The sequence below is a fragment of the Haemaphysalis longicornis genome, unplaced genomic scaffold, assembly GCF_048455015.1.
Source record: "Haemaphysalis longicornis isolate Haplotype H1 unplaced genomic scaffold, Haemaphysalis longicornis Haplotype H1 scaffold_5, whole genome shotgun sequence".
NCBI classification, from domain to species: domain Eukaryota; kingdom Metazoa; phylum Arthropoda; class Arachnida; order Ixodida; family Ixodidae; genus Haemaphysalis; species Haemaphysalis longicornis.
This window is the reverse complement of record NW_027526385.1, coordinates 153946999-153964798: the sequence shown is the minus strand read 5'-3', so window position 1 is coordinate 153964798 and position 17800 is coordinate 153946999. Positions and strand designations below refer to the sequence as shown.

At 49.4% G+C, this 17800-nt stretch overlaps 1 non-coding gene across 1 annotated transcript; it reads left to right on the top strand.

Moving 5' to 3' along the window:
- The first annotated feature begins 14228 nt into the window (after positions 1 to 14228).
- Positions 14229 to 14301, top strand: Trnas-gga (transfer RNA serine (anticodon GGA)). The gene has a single exon. It is a non-coding gene; the product is annotated as a tRNA-Ser (tRNA).
- Positions 14302 to 17800: the final 3499 nt, after the last annotated feature.

Sequence of the window (17800 nt, the reverse complement as noted above, 5' to 3'; positions counted from 1 at the left end):
AGGACATGCTGCGTCTGGTCCAAGCCTTCATAATTTCGAGAATAACCTACGTCGCTCCCTACGCCACCCTCCTGGCAACAAAACGCCGGCAGATTGACACCATCATACGCAAGGCCTACAAACAAGCCCTGGCACTTCCCACCAGCACTTCTACCGCTCGCCTGATGGCTCTGGGAGTACATAACACCCTAGATGAATTTATGAAAGCGCACCTGAATGCCCAAAAAGCGCGACTAAGTACTACGCCCACAGGATGCCAACTACTCTCGAACGTGGGGTTCATGTCGCCAACGGAAACAGATACTGCGGTAGACATACCCTGGGATATAAGATCCAAGCTAAACGTTCCCTCACTGCCAAGAAACATGAGCCCCCAGCATCAGGAAGGCAGAAGAACGGCCAGGGCGCCGGCCCTCGTGAGGCAATACGGCGATTCGAGTACGACAGTCTTCACCGACGCAGCGGACTGCGCGCGTGCACACACCAGAACAGCGGTCGTCGCCACCCCCACTTCTCTCATCACAAGTGTCACCCTTCGTAAGTCCACCCCCCTCAAAGCAGAAGAAGTGGCGCTTGCACTAGCCATAACGCAGACCCAAGCCACGACCATCATTATGAACTCACAAGCGGCCTGTCGAACGTACACGGCTGGAAGAATTTCTAAGGTAGCCGCACGAATTATAACACAGAACCCCTCCAAGAGAACAATCAAGATTATCTGGACACCTGCTCACTCGTCTCTTTGCGGTAATCAAGCGGCGCACGCTTACGCCCGAGAACTTGCTCGCCGGGCACCGCAAGAGGATGATGAGAGGACCCGTCACTCACTCATCACATACAACGACATCACCCAACACTACATGCTCACACGACGCACCTTCTCGCCGCCGGCGGACCAGCTAACAAAAGAACAAGTCTCCTTTCGATGGCTTCAAACTAACACATTTCCACACCCCACACCGCTACACACCATCCACCCCACGTTACACTATCCCCTGTTCAAATACTGCGGCAGCCAAGCTACGCTATACCATATGATTTGGGCCTGCCAGTCAAACCCAGACCTTGGTCCAATCCCTAATGCAACTCACGAGCAGTGGGAGAAAGAGCTTGCCAGCTCAGTCCTGAGTGAGCAGCTTCGGCTCGCTGAAAGGGCGAAGACGGCAGGCCGCATCAACGGAGTCCTGGACTGAGGACACCGACCACGATCCCTCTCGACTTCACTGTTAATGGAGTTTGCGCCTCCTCCTTCTGATCACACTCGGTGTCCAGCGGAATAATTCTGTGTCGCCGTTGTTGGTGGACCACGACACCTGCCACAATAGGCGATCAGCCTTCAGTAGTGACGAGTGTACGATAAGTTTAGATATGTCCCCGCACACGTCCTCTCCTCACATAGCATACTGCACGCGACTGCGTCCGCGATTTCGTTCCCCCACACGTTCCAGTGCGCTGGCACGTGGTACAAGACGACGGGGAGCAAGCTCGATTGCAATAAAATGTTCTGTTTGAAATGGTGAGTAGTGTATGACTGATTAAAATTATTGTGGAGTGCCACTAGTGCAGAAAGACTTTCACAGTATATATTGACAGCAGATGAAGGCCTATTGTACAGGAGGAACTGGGTGCGTTTTGCAGGATTATCACCTCAGTGTCATAGAATGTGCTCGAAGAAACTAAACGGAACCTCCGCACAGCATGCAAGCGGTCGGGCCCGTTCCGAATGACAAAGGCTGCTCCAGCCCCAATCGATGTGTGGGAACCGTCTGAAAGCGTGGCGAGCGGAGAGGTGAAGTCGCTCGTTCGCCTCCGTGCTGGTCAGGCGGCCACTTCCAACACGAACACGTCATGCACGGTGAGTGGCGAGACCGAGGGGAAGGTCTACATCGGCAGGTCGGAAGCAAACCCAGTCGAATGTGATTGATTGTCGGTGATGAAACAGTAAAAAGAGGCACACCGCAGTGTCAAGGTGAATGTGTAACGGGAGCGCGTTGGTGACAACCTCAACGGCTGCTGTTCTCGTCGTGCTGTATGCTCCCGCTATCGCGAACAACGATGATCTAAGGGATGAGTGAACTCGAGCTTCTAGGCTATGGTGTTGATTTAAGTGCCACCAAACGAGTGCGGCATAGGAAATTACAGGAAGGACGACAAGATGATGCAACTCGCGCAGATGAGAACGGCTGACGAACATGTGCAGGCGTGCAACCCGTGCATTGAAGCAACCATTTTCTAAACAACTGACGTTAAATGGTTGGTGTGGGCCACTAATGTTAGGCGGTTGTCAAATACAACTCCTAGGAGTTTTATTCCGGTGACTTGCTTGGGTTACTGCGTGAAGTGTGATGGTCGGCTTTCGTATAGCACCTCGGTCACCTCTTGAAACGACGAGGCACGAACTTTTGGAAGGGTGTAGGTTTAGTTTGACCTTGTCTGCTCAAGCAGTAATCTTGGCAAGGTTTCATTGGCAACGGCTTCTAGTTGACATCGTGTCCGCGCGCGAATGACGATAACAGTGCCATCTGCGTAGACCAGTAAATACGTGAATTCCGGCGTAGGAATACAAAACATGTCAAAATAGGAGAACCTAATAGGAGAACCTTGAGGAAACCCCCTTTTTGTGAGAAGAATCATGTTTCCTGGTAACGTCTCGTAACTAACGGTGCGCACCTCAATGAACGATTTTAGGAGCTCATAGATGTTTCAAAGGCAGTTGTGTGAGCGGAAAAGTACAATAGTCGGGGGTCCCAAGTAGTGCCAAATGCCCCGCAAAATCATTGGATATAACCAGACAGATCGCCATTGTCTCGATGGTGTTGCAGATGGTTACGCAAATCAAACAAAGCGGTTGTTGTGTTGTGCCCCAAGGTAAAGCCATACTGTTGTAGATGGAGGAGTCCGGAACGGTGTTGGAGATGGTAAAAACGCGAATTTAGCATCCGTTCTAGCAGCTTGCCAATCATCGATGTAATGCACATTGTTCTTCATGAAGAAGGCTACGTCGGCGGACGTCCAGGTTTCAATAAAATGTAACATGGGCTTGCTTCAAGTGAGGAGTAAAATAGCCAAGAAGACAGCAAGAGTTCAACACCTGATTCAGGAAAAAGGAGATAGGTGAACAAGGAGGTGAACTATGGCAGGGGTGATGCCATCGAGTCCCGCAGCAGAACCCGAATTTGGTTTTCTGGAGGCCAGTCGCAACTCATCAAGACTTGGGCTTCTGTGTGGTATCTAGTTGTGGCAATGACGGCCCTCATTGCTTTGCGGGCGAGACTGTCGTCTTCATGGCAATCAGATGGGAAGTAAGTGGGTTTTCAGGAGGAGACCAGCTGACTCTAGTGTTTGTTGTCAACGTATCGTCCGGTAAGCGCAGAGGGGATAAAACAAGGTACTCAGTGCTTCCGAAACTCCGCTTTGAAGGGTTGTCTGAACAGTTTCTTGCGGGAGACATATGCGCCTGCCTGTCTTAGGGCCTTGTCCTTGGCGATCTGTATGTGCCCTCTGTAGGCACCGAAGCCCCTGTAATAAACAAAACGATGCTCTGCCCCCACGACTGCATCCCGGCAATGTTGGTACCACCTCCGCAATGCTCGCACCGTCGATCTTCTCCTCACTAGAGCGCCGCTCCACCACGCGTTTCCCCTGTGTTCCTCCAGCGGTCGTTCGAACTTCATTTTTAAAGTGGCAAACTTGGAATTAAAAACGTCAACTGTGTTGAGGGCGAACTTTGTAGACTCATCTTGCGTGTTAAAATTTGGAATCCAACCATCTGCTGCCAATTCCTCAACTAGGTATTGTATTGATGCTTTGGTTAGCTTTCTTTCTACGGGCAGTGTAGACCGTTGCAGACCGAATACTACATAGTTGTGGTCCGATAAAGTTGCCGTGTCACGTACGTTCCACAAACAATCGCCTTCCAAAACAGGGTTGTTAACAGGTTCTTCTATATTCGCGACAGCTATGTGCACTACACTATTTATTAAAGTTCACTCATACTTCATTCAGCTTCCTTTATACAAATTGGCCAAGTACCTTTGCAACATTCAATCTATTCTGTGAAACCCACCAGATGGCGCAAATTGCACAAATATTGGCCAGTTTTTGTGCCCAAGAGATGGGTTTCCCCGAAGTTCTCTGAAGGAGCTGGTGGGCCAGTCAAGCTGCTTTCTGCAGCTTTTTACCTCAGCCCTACCCTGGGTCCGCATTTGTGAACCAGACTATTGTAGCGACAAAGGTCTTCTTTGTGAATAGGAGGGTGTGGCGTTCGGACGTTGACACCATCCGCTGACTGTGTGCCACCGATTCACACAAGAACCGACGTGCGAACCACCCCGCGGGAGAAGTCCCCATGCTGACTCCGGAGCCCGGTGTAGGAGCTGCGTGTTTCCGTCTCCAAAACGCTGCAGTGGCAAAACTTCCGGTGACGTCACACCAAAACAAAAAACAAATACGCAGAAGCCGTTTATGCATTACGTAGTGATAAGGATGACCATAAAAAGTGCAAAATATTGCTGCGCGTGTAAGCATTTCCATCGAAACGTTTCCCGCATTAACAAAAGTGGGCCTGATGCGCCACGAGCGCCTTCTAGTGGTAGAAAGCACCCGTACAAAAAGAAACGATGGCGCCTTTCAAAGTGTGCGATTTAGGTACGAACTGTTACGAATGTGTAGTGCATCATAAGGCTCTAAAGTTGTCTGCGCCGTGTGTGTCTTGCCAATTGTTAAATTGCACGTGAGGAACTCGTGGTGGGCTGTTTTTGGTCGTAGCGCCGTCACCTATCTCCTGCCGAGAACGTCCTGGCTTTATTTGTTGCTGGGGTGATGTGTGTCCGTGTAACGCAATCTCCCTGATGAAATTTGAGTGGCTTTGTTCTACGAGAGCAGCGGTGACAAGCTGCAAGGGTTCTTTTTTCTGGCTGTGAACACGGGCTCACCCGATGTTAAACGTGAGGCCTACGTAGCTGATGTTACAACTCATATTCTAGTTCACTCTACTGACAATGGAAGGTATCCTTTACGCAGCGGTTTCGCTGGTTGATCTGGGCGGTAGTATTTTAGTTCACTCTACTGACAATGGAAGGTATCCTTTACCCAGCGGTTTCGCAGGTTGATCTGGGCGGCAGTACAACCGGAGCAACGATATGTTTTTATTCTGACGTGAACAAGCGTGTTTACAGCATCATTGAAGAAATGTGGGAAGCACAAACCCGTTGTACGCAATCGTCTGAGAGAGACAGAGAGAGAGAGAGAGAGAGAACAACTTTATTTAGCCATACAAAATTGCGGCGACTACGTGCCGGATGGGGTGGTTCCCTCTTCACGGGACCCATATGCTTCCGTGGCTGCCTTGCCCCTGGAAATCAGGACGAGCTGGTCTTCCAAGGCGGGGCTGGTTAGCAAGGTCTCCCATCGCTTGGTAAGGGGTGTGGGAAGGGTGATGGAGGGTTGCGTAAGAGGTGGGGGGGATAGCCTCGGTGAAATCGCACTCTCCGATGACGTGCCGGAGCGTGCCCAATTGCCCGCAGAATCTACACTCTTTCTCGTATACCTCGGGGCAGATTCTGCTTTGGAGATAGGGGTGCGGGAAGGATCCTGTTTATATTTGGCGATAGATCGTTTGCTGTGCTCTGCTGAGCGACTTGTGCGGGTCAAGGTACCGCCGTCTGCCTTCCCTGTAGTGGCTGGTGATGTCCTTGTAAGACACCTGCCCTTTTCTATAGCTGGCATACGCTTTTTGCGAGTCCGTGATTATTTTGCTTCCGTTAGGCAACGTGAGCGCCAAGGCTACTGCCCCTCTTCCGCTTCTTCCTGGAACGCCGTTTTGACAGACGCGCACGTCACCAGCGCGTCTTTCGTCGTGACCGATATCGCGGCTCGTGTCGAAAACCTGGTATAGAGGAGTCCGTGTAGAGGGTGAACCCCGTTCCATCTTTTTGTTCTTCCGCTTGTCTCACCCTTACGGTGAGGGCCTTGACCCTGGCCTTTCTGCGCCCGTCGTTGCGACCCGGTCTCATGTTTTTGTGCAGGGGTTTGCTCTCAATTTTCTGAGACCAAAGTTTGGGTAAAGGTCCCATTTCCTTGCGGTCGGCCTCTTGCCAGCCCAGCTTGGCGAGTACCATTCGGCCCGCCGAGGTGTGGCTGAGCCGCACTCTCTGGGTAGACAGATGAGCTTCTACCAACTCTTCCACCGTGTTGTGTTTGGACATGCCTAACAGCTTCTCGGTGGACGAGTGGCGCGGGATCACGGACTCGAAAAAAGCGTATGCCATCTATAGAAAAGGGCAGGTGTCTCTGACGGCACTCAGAACACTAGTGGGAGGAATACGCCGCATACCCGAGCAGAAAGTCGAACTTATATCGACACCGGCTCACTCAGGGCTGGAGGGCAACGAACTCGCCCACCAGCTTGCCCGAGAACTTGAACACCGGGCAGACGAGCACGAGCCGCAGGCCATAACGACTTACAAGGACATCACCAATCGTCTGAGACGGCGTAGTTTAAAAACAAAGCAATATGAACGAGCGCAAATATTGTTCAGGTAATCAAATGCGCTGGCGTTATACACAGAGTGTTTCAGGACTTCTATGGACTATGGTTGTTCGTAAGTAGCTATGTCGGCCGTACAGATGCACTGCACTACACATTGTATATATATATATGTTTATATATGTGTATATATATATATATATATTGTGAGGAGGCGCTGCTCATCGGACAGGGGTCGGCAGGTCGAAGCGAGGAAGACGAGGTGTGTGCGGAGGCCGAAGAAGGGTCGAGACAGAAGGAGGAGGAGGAAGACGGTCGTGGCACGGAGAAGCAGGAAGCAGGTGGTTCCAGAAGCTCTCGGCTTGGCGAGAACGCCTAGGGGGTCTTCGTCACGGAGCCGCACATTCTGCTGGAAGCTCTCAGCTGGGCGTCAACGCTCAGGAGATCTTCACACCGAGCAAAACCTGGTCTCTTCCAGTCGGGAGTGTCCACGGAACACCCAGGACGAATACAACATGTGGTTCATCGGCCTGGCACCGACACCGACACCGGCATAGCACCGGCATCGACAAGGGCACCGAGCCCAGCGCACCGAGCCCTGCGCACCGAGTCAACTCACCGACTGGGACCTACACGTGAGAGCGAACAATTTGGAGTGGGACTTCTCGCAGGGGACTTTGTTATTATAGGACTGTTGTCATTAGATTAGCTGGATGTTCATTTGTGCACGTTATTTTGTAATTTGTCCCGTCAATATAATTTGGTCCTTGTCCGTATCCAAATCGTCTCTTCTCTTGTCCGCCCGGTAAACTTTAACCTCCTCATTTACAAAAAACAACCTGCATCACAAAAATGGCGTCCGCGACAGGACTCTCTGGGTAAATTCCAGAGAGTCGAGGAGGACATTTTCGCGGCGGAGGAGAGCACTTGGCGCCGGAATGGACATGGACAAATTGCTCGCAGTGGGAAAAGAGTTAGGCCTGGTGGGCAGTGAGCTGAAGGAATGGGTCGAGAGAGAGATGGAAAAGAAAAGACAGGAAAGACAGGATGCGAGACAAGAAAGATCGCTCGCGAGACAAGCCGAAATTCGCAGGCTTGAGCTCGAACGCGACGAGCTAGATCGTGAAATACAGCTGCAAGAGAAGAAGCGCGCGACTCTAGCTTTAGATCTCAAAATTGCAGACAAAGAGTGCCGCGTCTTAGAAAAAGGATGGAAAAAGAGTTTGGAACTCCACGCACGTGCGACAGAGGGCATGTGGATCAGTGGCAGTGATGAGGCCGCGTGCGGAAAGAAAGAAAAAAGAACAGAGTCCGAACTGCCACACGTACAGGTGAAAGACTTGTTTCAGGCACGAAACGGTGCACGTGTTGAGTGTGGCATGGAGGTATCCTTGCAGCGTGCAGGGAAGCTCTTGGGGGTAGATAAAAAGCTTCGAAAAAAAGAGAGGGACTCACTGCACGAGCTCGTGGGGCCCGGTAAAAAGCTTTTGCAAGCCCAGAGGGACCAAGCTGTAACACATTTTTTGGAGCATAAGTGTGCACCCTCCAGCAAGCCTGCGGATAAGAGGGAGGTCAAGTGGTCAAAGCGTCGTGTTGTTGATACAGGCGAGAGTCGACCTGAGTTGAAATGCAGGCCAAATAAGCAATTCGTGCCAGTAGCGCACAGAAAGAAACAGACATGCAGGCGACGGTTCCAGATACCAGGAAAGAATAATTATCCGCACTGTCGGGGAGGTCAGAAGACGCAAACTGGCGAACTACTACCTGAGTTGTCCCGCCGCGTGCGAGCTTACAAGTGGGCTCGAAGAATAGCTCGCGCGCGAAAGGTAGTGGACGAGCTAGTAAAGCGCCGGTTTCTAGCGGAACCGTTGAGCCAGGCTTCGTGCCTTAGGTGCTCCAGAAGAGGTCGCTCTCAGAAGAAAAGGGATCGCATCCGTAAGGGTGCGGAGTGGACGCGTCGGAAGAAGGTGAAGATGAAGTGACGTGTGAACAAACGGGAATGAAGACACGATTTCGACATGGCTAGAAATCTTATGCCTAAACGAGAGGAACAGGTTTGAAAATTATTTTAGGAAAGAAAACTGGTAGATTGTTGCATGTTAGGTTCATATGTTGTACGCTGTTAACTGTGTGCTGGCTACTCGAGCAACCTTGAACGACGGCCGCCCGTATACAGTGCTGGACGGTTTTGCGCGGTGGTAGTTTAATTATTGTTTGGTATTGTTAAAACGTCTGTGACTTCTTAGTTTAGGTGGAATAATTCTGGTTCTATTAGTCACTACTTATTTTGGGTGGTTTGTGTAAGCCGTGACTTAGGAGATGCAGTTTGTTGTATTATAAGTATTTGTATTTGAGTTTGATTGTGGGCTGTTTGGATTCATTCTTATGCAGTGTTTTGAAAGTGTTACTATATGACGTGAAAGTGTTCTGGTGGTAGTGGTGATACGTGGTGCCTTCCGTGTAAGCGAACTGGACTTCCCACCGTGACCATCGACGGACTTTTCACCGGAAGTGTTTCTTCCCGAAAACACTTCTTTCGATGGGGGCAATTGTGAGGAGGCGCTGCTCATCGGACAGGGGTCGGCAGGTCGAAGCGAGGAAGACGAGGTGTGTGCGGAGGCCGAAGAAGGGTCGAGACAGAAGGAGGAGGAGGAAGACGGTCGTGGCACGGAGAAGCAGGAAGCAGGTGGTTCCAGAAGCTCTCGGCTTGGCGAGAACGCCTAGGGGGTCTTCGTCACGGAGCCGCACATTCTGCTGGAAGCTCTCAGCTGGGCGTCAACGCTCAGGAGATCTTCACACCGAGCAAAACCTGGTCTCTTCCAGTCGGGAGTGTCCACGGAACACCCAGGACGAATACAACGTGTGGTTCATCGGCCCGGCACCAACACCGACACCGGCACAGCACCGGCATCGACAAGGGCACCGAGCCCAGCGCACCGAGCCCTGCGCACCGAGTCAACTCACCGACTGGGACCTACACGTGAGAGCGAACAATTTGGAGTGGGACTTCTCGCAGGGGACTTTGTTATTATAGGACTGTTGTCATTAGATTAGCTGGATGTTCATTTGTGCACGTTATTTTGTAATTTGTCCCGTCAATATAATTTGGTCCTTGTCCGTATCCAAATCGTCTCTTCTCTTGTCCGCCCGGTAAACCTTAACCTCCTCATTTACAAAAAACAACCTGCATCACATATATATATATATATATATATATATATATATAGAAATAAGGGTTGGCAGTCGAGAAAACCTCGGAAAGCAAAGGGGAGGATGTGGTAGATCATTGAAACAGATTAAGAATTTGGAAAGAAAGAAAGAAAGTGAAGAAAAAATGCCCGCCAGGTGGGATCCGAACCCACGACCTCCAGAATACCGGTCTGGTGCGATAACCACTACGCTACCGGCGGGGCGATTTTCCCATTCACTTTCTGGGGTATTTATGTTAGGTATGTTTGTTTCCTGTGCTTGGGGGTGGTAGCCAGCGCCATTCGGACTTATCGGGGTGAAGGGGACCTTCTTTTTAACCCCCGGGTCGTGACTCGAGTGTCTACGACATGTCCAGAGTGGTCGACCAGCTTTGAACCCTCTTAAGCTACCTTTGGCAACAAGACTGCCAGAACAGAGGCCCTCGCTATGCATGTAGCGAATCAGAATAGGAAATGAGGGGCTCGTTGAAAATAACACAGAAATAAGGGTTGGCAGTCGAGAAAACCTCGGAAAGCAAAGGGGAGGATGTGGTAGATCATTGAAAAAGATTAAGAATTTGGAAAGAAAGAAAGAAAGTGAAGAAAAAATGCCCGCCAGGTGGGATCCGAACCCATGACCTCCAGAATACCGGTCTGGTGCGATAACCACTACGCTACCGGAGGGGCGATTTTCCCATTCACTTTCTGGGGTATTTATGTTAGGTATGTTTGTTTCCTGTGCTTGGGGGTGGTAGCCAGCGCCATTCGGACTTATTGGGGTGAAGGGGACCTTCTTTTTAACCCCCGGGTCGTGACTCTAGTGTCTACGACATGTCCAGAGTGGTCGACCAGCTTTGAACCCTCTTAAGCTCCCTTTGGCAACAAGACTGCCAGAACAGAGGCCCTCGCTATGCATGTAGCGAATCAGAATAGGAAATGAGGGGCTCGTTGAAAATAACACAGAAATAAGGGTTGGCAGTCGAGAAAACCTCGGAAAGCAAAGGGGAGGATGTGGTAGATCATTGAAACAGATTAAGAATTTGGAAAGAAAGAAAGAAAGTGAAGAAAAAATGCCCGCCAGGTGGGATCCGAACCCACGACCTCCAGAATACCGGTCTGGTGCGATAACCACTACGCCACCGGCGGGGCGATTTTCCCATTCACTTTCTGGGGTATTTATGTTAGGTATGTTTGTTTCCTGTGCTTGGGGGTGGTAGCCAGCGCCATTCGGACTTATCGGGGTGAAGGGGACCTTCTTTTTAACCCCCGGGTCGTGACTCGAGTGTCTACGACATGTCCAGAGTGGTCGACCAGCTTTGAACCCTCTTAAGCTCCCTTTGGCAACAAGACTGCCAGAACAGAGGCCCTCGCTATGCATGTAGCGAATCAGAATAGGAAATGAGGGGCTCGTTGAAAATAACACAGAAATAAGGGTTGGCAGTCGAGAAAACCTCGGAAAGCAAAGGGGAGGATGTGGTAGATCATTGAAACAGATTAAGAATTTGGAAAGAAAGAAAGAAAGTGAAGAAAAAATGCCCGCCAGGTGGGATCCGAACCCACGACCTCCAGAATACCGGTCTGGTGCGATAACCACTACGCTACCGGCGGGGCGATTTTCCCATTCACTTTCTGGGGTATTTATGTTAGGTATGTTTGTTTCCTGTGCTTGGGGGTGGTAGCCAGCGCCATTCGGACTTATCGGGGTGAAGGGGACCTTCTTTTTAACCCCCGGGTCGTGACTCGAGTGTCTACGACATGTCCAGAGTGGTCGACCAGCTTTGAACCCTCTTAAGCTCCCTTTGGCAACAAGACTGCCAGAACAGAGGCCCTCGCTATGCATGTAGCGAATCAGAATAGGAAATGAGGGGCTCGTTGAAAATAACACAGAAATAAGGGTTGGCAGTCGAGAAAACCTCGGAAAGCAAAGGGGAGGATGTGGTAGATCATTGAAACAGATTAAGAATTTGGAAAGAAAGAAAGAAAGTGAAGAAAAAATGCCCGCCAGGTGGTATCCGAACCCACGACCTCCAGAATACCGGTCTGGTGCAATAACCACTACGCTACCGGCGGGGCGATTTTCCCATTCACTTTCTGGGGTATTTATGTTAGGTATGTTTGTTTCCTGTGCTTGGGGGTGGTAGCCAGCGCCATTCGGACTTATCGGGGTGAAGGGGACCTTCTTTTTAACCCCCGGGTCGTGACTCGAGTGTCTACGACATGTCCAGAGTGGTCGACCAGCTTTGAACCCTCTTAAGCTCCCTTTGGCAACAAGACTGCCAGAACAGAGGCCCTCGCTATGCATGTAGCGAATCAGAATAGGAAATGAGGGGCTCGTTGAAAATAACACAGAAATAAGGGTTGGCAGTCGAGAAAACCTCGGAAAGCAAAGGGGAGGATGTGGTAGATCATTGAAACAGATTAAGAATTTGGAAAGAAAGAATGAAAGTGAAGAAAAAATGCCCGCCAGGTGGGATCCGAACCCACGACCTCCAGAATACCGGTCTGGTGCGATAACCACTACGCTACCGGCGGGGCGATTTTCCCATTCACTTTCTGGGGTATTTATGTTAGGTATGTTTGTTTCCTGTGCTTGGGGGTGGTAGCCAGCGCCATTCGGACTTATCGGGGTGAAGGGGACCTTCTTTTTAACCCCCGGGTCGTGACTCGAGTGTCTACGACATGTCCAGAGTGGTCGACCAGCTTTGAACCCTCTTAAGCTCCCTTTGGCAACAAGACTGCCAGAACAGAGGCCCTCGCTATGCATGTAGCGAATCAGAATAGGAAATGAGGGGCTCGTTGAAAATAACACAGAAATAAGGGTTGGCAGTCGAGAAAACCTCGGAAAGCAAAGGGGAGGATGTGGTAGATCATTGAAACAGATTAAGAATTTGGAAAGAAAGAAAGAAAGTGAAGAAAAAATGCCCGCCAGGTGGGATCCGAACCCACGACCTCCAGAATACCAGTCTGGTGCAATAACCACTACGCTACCGGCGGGGCGATTTTCCCATTCACTTTCTGGGGTATTTATGTTAGGTATGTTTGTTTCCTGTGCTTGGGGGTGGTAGCCAGCGCCATTCGGACTTATCGGGGTGAAGGGGACCTTCTTTTTAACCCCCGGGTCGTGACTCGAGTGTCTACGACATGTCCAGAGTGGTCGACCAGCTTTGAACCCTCTTAAGCTCCCTTTGGCAACAAGACTGCCAGAACAGAGGCCCTCGCTATGCATGTAGCGAATCAGAATAGGAAATGAGGGGCTCGTTGAAAATAACACAGAAATAAGGGTTGGCAGTCGAGAAAACCTCGGAAAGCAAAGGGGAGGATGTGGTAGATCATTAAAACAGATTAAGAATTTGGAAAGAAAGAATGAAAGTGAAGAAAAAATGCCCGCCAGGTGGGATCCGAACCCACGACCTCCAGAATACCGGTCTGGTGCGATAACCACTACGCTACCGGCGGGGCGATTTTCCCATTCACTTTCTGGGGTATTTATGTTAGGTATGTTTGTTTGCTGTGCTTGGGGGTGGTAGCCAGCGCCATTCGGACTTATCGGGGTGAAGGGGACCTTCTTTTTAACCCCCGGGTCGTGACTCGAGTGTCTACGACATGTCCAGAGTGGTCGACCAGCTTTGAACCCTCTTAAGCTCCCTTTGGCAACAAGACTGCCAGAACAGAGGCCCGTGGGTTCGGATCCCACCTGGCGGGCATTTTTTCTTCACTTTCTTTCTTTCTTTCCAAATTCTTAATCTGTTTCAATGATCTACCACATCCTCCCCTTTGCTTTCCAAGGTTTTCTCGACTGCCAACCCTTATTTCTGTGTTATTTTCAACGAGCCCCTCATTTCCTATTCTGATTCGCTACATGCATAGCGAGGGCCTCTGTTCTGGCAGTCTTGTTGCCAAAGGGAGCTTAAGAGGGTTCAAAGCTGGTCGACCACTCTGGACATGTCGTAGACACTCGAGTCACGACCCGGGGGTTAAAAAGAAGGTCCCCTTCACCCCGATAAGTCCGAATGGCGCTGGCTACCACCCCCAAGCACAGGAAACAAACATACCTAACATAAATACCCCAGAAAGTGAATGGGAAAATCGCCCCGCCGGTAGCGTAGTGGTTATCGCACCAGACCGGTATTCTGGAGGTCGTGGGTTCGGACCCCACCTGGCGGGCATTTTTTCTTCACTTTCTTTCTTTCTTTCCAAATTCTTAATCTGTTTCAATGATCTACCACATCCTCCCCTTTGCTTTCCGAGGTTTTCTCGACTGCCAACCCTTATTTCTGTGTTATTTTCAACGAGCCCCTCATTTCCTATTTTGATTCGCTACATGCATAGCGAGGGCCTCTGTTCTGGCAGTCTTGTTGCCAAAGGGAGCTTAAGAGGGTTCAAAGCTGGTCGACCACTCTGGACATGTCGTAGACACTCGAGTCACGACCCGGGGGTTAAAAAGAAGGTCCCCTTCACCCCGATAAGTCCGAATGGCGCTGGCTACCACCCCCAAGCACAGGAAACAAACATACCTAACATAAATACCCCAGAAAGTGAATGGGAAAATCGCCCCGCCGGTAGCGTAGTGGTTATCGCACCAGACCGGAATTCTGGAGGTCGTGGGTTCGGATCCCACCTGGCGGGCATTTTTTCTTCACTTTCTTTCTTTCTTTCCAAATTCTTAATCTGTTTCAATGATCTACCACATCCTCCCCTTTGCTTTCCGAGGTTTTCTCGACTGCCAACCCTTATTTCTATATATATATATATATATATATACATATATATATATATATATACGACAGAAAAAAAGGGTTGGCAGTCATGAAAACCTTGGAAAGCAAAGGGGAGGATATAGTAGGTCTTGTGAGGACCTCTGTACTTGCAGTCTTGGTGCCATAGGGAGCTTAACAGGGTTCAACGCTGGTCGACCACTCTCGACGCGTCGTAGACACTCGAGTTACTGCCCGGGGGTTAAAAAGAAGGGCCCCTTCACCCCGATAATTCGGAGTGGCGGTGGCTACCACCCCCAAGCGTAGGCAAAATTACATTGACATAAATACCCCAGAAAGTGGAGGGGAAAAACAGCCCCGCCGGTAGCGTAGTGGTTATCGCACCAGACCGGTATTCTGGAGGTCGTGGGTTCGGATCCCACCTGGCGGGAATTTTTTCTCCACTTTCTTGCCAAATTATTTATCTGTTTCTATGACCTACTATATCCTCCCCTTTGCTTTCCAGGTTTTCTTGACTACCAACCCTTATTTTCTGTCTTATTTTCAACGAGCCCCTCATTTCCTATTCTGATTCGCTACATATATATATATACAAAGTAAGAAACCTCGGTAACAGCAACAGCGGAGGGTTTATTTCGACGATTCGACTTCGAGACAAGTCTTCTACAGGAATATATATATATATATCTGTGTGTGTGTGTGTGTGTGTGTGTGTGTGTGTGTGTGTGTGTGTGTGTGTGTGTGTGTGTGTGTGTGTGTGTGTGTGTGTGTGTGTGTGTGTGTGTGTGTGTGTGTGTGTGTGTGTGTGTACGTATATTAAAGAGGTGGTGCCAGATGTTGGCGCCTATGAATCATATGGGAGCACCTGGTGCTTCTGCGGGCCACTACATCTTTTCCTCCCTGGGAACAAACAGTCGTTAGACGGTCCTGTCTGCACAAAACAATCACCAATTTTCTCGCTGTCTGTATGCAGAAATCACCAATACAGTCACTGTCTGTATGAGCCCTGACAGCTGTCAAATCACTGCACGTAAACTTGGAAGCGCAATGTAGGTCTGCGATTTCTCCTGGGCCAGTCAGGTGGTGGCCTCGGCATCGAGTTCATTTCCCTCTATCGTTACACTGCACTTCTCAGTGCCAGAGCCTTGAGCCAGACTTTGTGGCTGCGAACCTTGCGGCTGTGGTTGGCTCGGTGGCACGTGGCGGTAGAGCGCGTCAAGACACAAGCTGATCTGCGGATGAACTCGCAGATTGTGTTTGTGGCGGACCCCCAAGTGCAGTGATCCAAGTCTTCGATGATGCAGCTCTACTTTGGTAGTCCGTCAACGGGAACATGTTGTATGCGCAAGAGTTGGCCTTAGTTTCTTGCACTGGTAATGCCTCTTTAGATACCACTGATAGCTGTGAAGCATTCCAAGTTCAACCGTCTTCCAGATAGAAGTACCAGCGGCACATTTTGTGCGGATTTTAAATAGTGGTTCATAACTTGGAGTGCGCTATGGCCCAGGAACTGGTTTCTTCACTCGCGTGTAGGTGCCAACTGGGAACTTGATGATGATGATGATTGGTGTGTCATGGCGCAAGGCCAACGAGGGCAAAGAGCGCCAGAAAAGAAGTTATATAATGAAGCGAAGTGATTACCACAAAAAAGTAGGTATAAAAACATGTAAATCGAACATAGTAAAATCAATTAAAGGTAATAGTGATGGCTGGTGTATAGGGCCAGATTTGATTATGCGTGATATGAGATAAGGTTTAAAAACTGAACATCTGACAAATAATGAAACACGTTTCATAGAAACACTGGCATCGTCACCTAGAAACAGCAATGGATGTAGTGGGATATGTTGTCTGTAGAGTTCTCTGAAGTGTTTGTGTCGTGTTGTGTGAAGTGCATTGCATGTTATTAGTATGTGGACTACGGATAGGCCCTCCCCGCACCTGCTACACAGGGGTCTTGGAGATCCCGTGAGCAGGTGGGAGTGTGTTGCATGCGTGTGGCCTATCCGTAATCGAGCCAGGGCAACTTCGTTGTGTCTATTGTGAGTATCAGTGGTGTATGCTCCCAAGAGTGGCTTTATAATGTGTAGTTTGTTGTCAGTCTGTTGATTCCAGTGTGCTTGCCATGTTGTGCGCAGGTGTTGTCTGATGTGTGATTTGAGGTCGGTGTAGGGTATTGTTGTTATGTCAACAGTAGTTGTAAGGGCAGCAGCAGCCGCCATTCGGTCTGCGGTCTCATTACCTGGAATTCCAGAGTGCCCTGGCACCCAGCACACGGTCACTTCAAGGTTTAACGCATGCAGACATAAGAGTACTAATGAGAGCACTGACCACATGGTTTTTAGACTTCTGTGAGGATAATGTACGCACAACACTTAAAGAATCAGTATAAATTACAGATTTCGGAATTCGACTTAGAACAATATGTTTAACTACAAGAAGTATGCCATAGGCCTCTGCCGTAAAGATACTTGTATTTCTATTCATAGTTCTACAGACATTAAAGGTGCCACCATGCGCAGCACAGGAAACAGTTGTGGCAGTTTTTGAAGCATCCGTATAAAATTCAGCACACTTATATTTGTGCTGCAGGGACAAGAAATGTTGCACGATCGCGCTTCTAGGCACTCTGTTTTTCTCGACACTTATAAAAGATACATCACATGATATCGGGCGAAGCTCCCACGGTACTAGAAGTTCAGTAGCGGAGGTTTTGATGGTGTCTGAGAACATGACATCAAGTTGCGACGCTTCTTCTCTTACTCTGAAAGCGAAGGGAGCAGAGACTGATGGACGATTAGTAAGAAGTTGAGATATGAATGTATCATAAAAAACTGATATAAAAGAATGGTGAGGCATTGATGAGATTTTAAAAGCATAAAGCAGGTCTGTGTAGGCTCGCTGACGTTCTAGGCTCCATTTGTTGCACTCTACATACAGACTTTCGACTGGACTAGTCCGAAAGGCACCACATGACAAGCGGAGCCCTAGATTAAGCACAGGGTCCAGGATTCTGAGGGATGTTTCAGTGGCTGACCCATAGACAACGCTACCATAGTCTAGTCGTGAGCCTATCAAGCTGGTAAAAACACGTAAAAGAAGTTGTTTGTCAGCACCAAAAGAAATGTGCGACAGAACCTTCAGGATAGTCATTGTTTTTGAGCATTTATGTTTTAGTTGTTTTAAATGTGGGATAAATGTGAGCTTTTCGTCAAAGATTATACCTACAAACTTGTGTTCTTTCTTGACAGGAATCGAGACACCGTTGAGATGAATGTCTGGATCCGGCTGGATGCCACGCTACTTGGAAAACAAGACACAAGTGCACTTCCCCGGATTAAATTTAAAGCAATTGCTGTCTGCCCAACCAGCTAGCTTGTTAAAGGAGCCATGAAGAGAAAACACAAGTT